At 43.9% G+C, this 6,000-nt stretch overlaps 1 pseudogene; it reads right to left on the minus strand.

Moving 5' to 3' along the window:
- Positions 1-5,341, minus strand: part of LOC146822811 (uncharacterized) — a 77,462-nt pseudogene extending 72,121 nt beyond the window's left edge.
- Between the last annotated feature and the right edge of the window lie 659 nt (positions 5,342-6,000).

Below are 6,000 nucleotides of genomic sequence, written 5' to 3' on the forward strand. Positions count from 1 at the left end.
GATGATATCACTCTGACCAGGGGTATAACAGAACACAACCTCAAGGGTTTTTACCCATGAGGCAGATGTGGGGCATGCAGGAACAGCAAAACCACCAATACTTATACCATTCAAAATGGGTCCACATGCACCATCAAACAATTCCTTACATTCAGCACCAATCCTGTGCTATATGCCCCTGTGTGTCCCTGCAACTTAAGACACATTGGCAGTACTATTTGTACAGCCAAAAAGAGGGTCCAGGAACATCTCAGGATCTTTGACCACAATGACACGAAGTAGCCAGTTTCTAGACATTTCTTTGACCAAAATTGTGGAGACCACAACCATTTGTGTTTCTTTAAGATTTTTACTAGATGTTCTGGTTGGCTGTTTCACCTATGTTTGCCATGTGGAGCTGGGGCTACCTTATTTACTAATGTGAATGACTTGTCTTGCTGTATTATTATGTATAAGCAGTGAAGGTGTCGCTTCCTGCACATAAACAATCATCCCTGCAACACAGACACCCTTGCACAATTGTGCAAAGGTGTCTGTGTTGGAGCTAGGCATTTTGTTTTAGTGCTAGTGCAAGGGAAAACACAGGGCTGCACCGTATTCTTGTGAATACTGCACATCCAAACATTTTTTTAATGGCACAGTGCTGCAAAATTGCATGCAGCGCCGCACAATTTCCTAGTAAGTATGCAGATGGATGCAGATGCCTCTCTTGTCACACCCAGCCTTTCCTGTGTTGTGGCTGTCTGGAAAGCATGCACAAAGAGCAGCTGTTACTCTGCCCTCGACGTGGATTGGAGTCAGGCTGCAAGGCACATACCGTTCTAAGCACAGAAAAATGCTCACTTTGTAAAAGTAAAAGCAGAAGACACAGCAAAAGACAAGCAAAAGACAGACAATTGATGGACGGAATGCAGACCAAATCAAAACATTCACCCCCAGTCAAGAGATATTGGTTAAATTTTTGTTCTTGTTTTTGCATTTGTTATTGCACTTTGTAAAAGTGGCATTTCTAAAATAGAAATAAAAACACCTAGACCAGTAAGCATGATTTTTCACTACAATTCTACACATACCAAACATGCCTACGCTACCCTTTTCAGATCCGAATTTACCACTTAAACATATATAAAGAACTACCAATGCTAGCTTATAAGAGGAGTATGCCTCACAGTAGTGGGAAACAAAATAGCTGTTTGCCACTACCAGGACATGTCACACAATAAAGTCACATGTCCTACCTTTTAATTGCACAGTACCCTGACCATAGAGCTACCTAGGGCCTACCTTGAGAAGGACCTATATTTAGTAAAAGGGGAGTTGAAGGCTTTTCAGTACTTTTACACGCCAAGTTAAAGTGGCAGTAAACTGAGCGCCCAGGCCCTGAATTGGCAGGCATGAGACAGATCTGCAAGGCTATTTATGTGGGTGGCACAAGCAGCGCTGCAGGTTCACTAAGAATCTTTGCATTGTCAGCATTCCGTCCATCATTTTTTTGCTGTAACACTTTTCGCCCTAAGTGGGATGGGTATGCCCAGACGTAGGTCCCTTGCTCACTGAGCCACTGGATTCAAGCTAGCCTGACTGAAGAAGGGTGACATATCCTGAAACCGGTCCCAGGATGATTGTTTCCGGTCCAGGGAGGACTTGGCCTGGCAGGTCGGTCTGGACTGTTCCCATGGAGCACAGGGTCAAGACTGATTTGCATATGGCTAGGTCCAAACTGGGGTGGCGTAGTGGGCAAATGAACGATGGATTCAACCCAGATCGTTTGACTGAGGGAGAATGTTTGCCTTGTCAGCATTCCATCTATCATTTGTTTGCTGTAACACTTTTCGTCCTAAGTGGGATGGGTATGCCCAGACGTGGGTCCCTTGCTCACTGTGCCACTGGATTCAAGATAGCCAGGCTGAAGAAGGGTGACATACCCTGAAACAGCTCCCAGGATGCTTGTTTCCGGTCCAGGGAGGACCTGGCCTGGCAGATCGGCCTGGACTGTTCCCATGGGGCACAGGGTCAAGACTGATTTGCATATGGCTGGGTCCAAACTGGGGTGGCGAAGTGGGCAAAAGAACGATGGATTTAACCCAGATCTTTTGACTGGGGGAGAATGTTTGCATTGTCAGCATTACGTCCATCATTTGTTTGCTGTAACACTTTTTGCCCTAAGTGGGATGGGTATGCCCAGACGTGGGTCCCTTGCTCACTGTGCCACTGGATTCAAGCTAGCCTGGCTGAAGAAGGGTGACATACCCTGAAACCGCTCCCAGGATGCTTGTTTCTGGTCTAGGGAGAACCTGGTCTGGCAGTTCGGTCTAGGCTGTTCCCATGGGGCACAGGGTCAAGACTGATTTGCATATGGCTGGGTCCAAACTGGGGTGGCGTAGAGGGCAAAAGAACAATGGATTTAATTCAGATCTTTTGACTGGAGGAGAATGTTTGCATTGTCAGCATTCCGTCCATCATTTGTTTGCTGTAACACTTTTCGCCCTATGTGGGATGGGTATGCCCAGACGTGGGTCCCTTGCTCACTGTGCCACTGGGTTCAAGCTAGCCTGGATGAAGAAGAGAGACATACCCTGAAACCGGTCCCAGGATGCTTGTTTCCGGTCCAGGGAGGACCTGGCCTGGCAGTTCGGTCTGGACTGTTGCCATGGGGCACAGGGCCAAGCCTGATTTGTATATGGCTGGGTCCAAACTGGGGTGGCGGAGGTGCGCAAAAGAACGATGGATTTAACCCAGATCTTTTGACTGGGGGAGAATGTTTGCATTGTCAGCATTACGTCCATCATTTGTTTGATGTAACACTTTACGCCCTAAGTGGGATGGGTATGCCCAGACGTGGGTCCCTCACTCACTGTGCCACTGGATTCCAGCTAGCCTGGCTGAAGAAGGGTGACATACCCTGAAACCGCTCCCAGGATGCTTGTTTCCAGTCCAAGAAGGACCTGGCCTGGCAGTTCGGTCTGGACTGTTCCCATGGGGCACAGGGTCAAGACTGATTTGCATATGGCTTGGTCCAATCTGGGGTGGCGGAGTGGGCAAAAGAACTATGGATTTAACCCAGATCTTTTGACTGGGGGAAAATGTTTGCATTGTCAGCATTCCGTCCATTATTTGTTTGCTGTAAAGCAGGCTCACTAGTAGCATTTAATTTACAGGCCCTTGGTATATGGGATACCACTTTACAAATTGTAAATTAAATATGCCAAACAGGTGTAAACAAATCATACCATGTTTAAAGAATAGAGCGCATGCACTTTAGCACTGTTTAGCAGTGGTAAAGTGCCCAGAGTCCTCAAGCCAACAAAAAGAGGGTCAGAAAAATGAGAGGAAGAAGGCAAAACGTTTGGCGATAACCCTGCACAAAGGACCAGGTCCAACAGTTGGATACCAATTAACTAGCCCTCTTCGGGTGGTCAACGGATTAACACCCTGATTCCTCACCCATCACTGAGATGAGCAAAGTCCATCGGAGGACCAATGCCTCTGTGGTGAAGTAAAGATTTTGTTAGAGGTGACTAAGTCTAAGGTTTATAAAAGGCATTGGGCCCAGAACAACTTCAGCTGCAACAAAACTTGGTCACACATCGGACGGTTTTGTCCAGTGACGTGAAAGATTAGGGTGCCCAAAAATAAATGTTCCCTGTCCAGCCAAAAAGTCCAGAATCCCATGGATCAGCTGAAGGATTGGTGGAGTACTAACGGAGTTGAGATGACTTATAGCAGAAAATGATTGTGAGTTTTAATACGGATGCGCGTTGCGATTGGTTTGGCTTAGATTGCAGTGTTTTGAATGGCTGTGTGATGTCTTGCGAAGTTGAAAAAGTCGCTCATGTGTGGCACTTAATCAAAGAAGTTATTATCAGGTTCATTTGTGCCCTAAGATCCTCGGAAAACAAAATATACCTATGTGGTAGTTTCAGTGTAGAAGACACTAAGGGGCATATGCTCAAGGACTTATTCCCGATGTATCAGCACATTAGCGCCGCAAAAGTGGCGATAGATTTTTTGCCCTATTCTCAAGACACAAACCTATTCGAAAATGTTATGAATCTGAAGAATGAAGCAAGCTCTTCCTTGTTCTTGGGAAATTACCTGATACTTGAAATATTACCCAAGTTCTTCCTGGGTCTTATACTGTCTTTTGGTAAGGTACGTCCCAAAAAATCTAACTTCTCTTCATGAAAATTGCATTTTGTAACCTTTAATGTCAAACCTTTTTCCCTTCGTCTACTCAAAGCCGCTCTAACTCTGTCATTATGTTCTTCAACCATCTTCCCATAAATCTATATATCATCTTGATAAACCTTAACACCTTAACACCTCTTATGGCTCCTAAAATGCTGTATATTTCCCTCTGAAAGACAGACGATGATTTTGAGCCAAATTGCATCCCTTTGAACCTAAATGTCCTTTTAGTTGTTTCAAACACAGTATAATCTTTTGAATTATCATGTAAACAAATGTGATGGCATGCCGAAGATACGGTGAGAGTCGAAAATACCTTAGCATTCCTATACAAAATCAATAAATCATTTATACTCGGAATAGGGAAGTTAACAACTACAACATTTTTGTTTAATCCTCTTAGATCTACACAGAATCGTACATCAATCCTAGGTTTGGGTGGAGCTACCATTGCACCAACTAATCTGTTGCCTCTAGATCCTCCAATTTCTTGAACTCTTTAGTTACAGATTCTCTTATTTCTCTGTGAATATTTCTCACTTTGCTTCAGACTAGGATAGCACATTCCTTAAGTGTTATTCTAAGCACTTGTGCGTTGAGACAACCTGATAATTCATTGAACATTTTTAAGAATTCCGTATTGAATTCCACTTCTCCAACACCACAGCCATTAGCCACCTTGAGATCCCTCACATTCCTTGACTTGATTGGGAGGCTCTAGATATATATCAAGAACCTTCTCTAAATGTCTCTGTAGAATGCAATTTATTACTGAAGCATTTCCTACTGCCATATAAACCTTCCCAGATAAATATCGATTGCGGTATTAACCCACCCATTAAAATATACTAATATTTTATAGGCTCTCCCCATCACCTGTTGGTCTAATGTCTGGATAACATAATTTTACCTCGTCCCTTATTCTGTTCATAGACACTCCCTGAGAAATCAATGCCAACTTAGCTCCTGAATCAAGCAACAGCCTTACTTTCTCACCTCCAACTGGCACATCATCAAACAGATCTTCTCCCCTCTTTCCATTTATCTGAAGAACAACCTCTTCACACTCTTCATCCTCTTCTTCTATAACCTCATTAATGTTTGCCTCTACTCCAAAGTAAGGGTGTGACTTTTGCAACCAAACACTTTGCATGTTCCTCTCCAATCAGCGCTGACTTTGTTGCTTGCTAGATACTTCCCACATCTTTTAATGGCTGGGCAGGAACCGGAGCGACTGGGGCTGAAGTGGCCTAGAGACACTTGCATAGATAAGATGTGAAGAGCCAAGGCACTAGCTAGCCTCTCAGAGGCATCTGCAGGGATCAGCGGGGGGATGGATGAGAATCGCTCTTAAGCACCATAATGATCCCTTTGTCAGTACTTCGGCATGGGCACATTTAGATTCACTGACGCCACGCTCAGAACCTTGGACATGTTGGTACAGAGGCAAGTTCTCTGTTATAATAAATAGGCAATGTATGTTTCACTGTGATGTGTTTTTTTTGTTTTCTCTAAATAAATCTTTATAAATGAAGCATTTTAAAAAGATATTCACCACATCTAAAACACTTCACTGTACAGAATTCACCACAATACTTCTGCTTCAATTAGCAGAACCATTCTTGCTACCACTCAACCCATAACTCATATTTTACTTCTGTTGATTGTTGTTCACTGCACTCATGGATTCCTTGTTGACTCCACCTCTCTTAATTTCCTCCACACTACCTACACTTTATTCCAATTTTTTTTGCAAGAGTAATAATCCCTGTTAAAGTTGGACCATCACATATCCACAAGTCCTCCCTGACT

Source organism: Triturus cristatus, chromosome 5_2 (genome assembly GCF_964204655.1).
Source record: "Triturus cristatus chromosome 5_2, aTriCri1.1, whole genome shotgun sequence".
Classification (NCBI taxonomy): domain Eukaryota; kingdom Metazoa; phylum Chordata; class Amphibia; order Caudata; family Salamandridae; genus Triturus; species Triturus cristatus.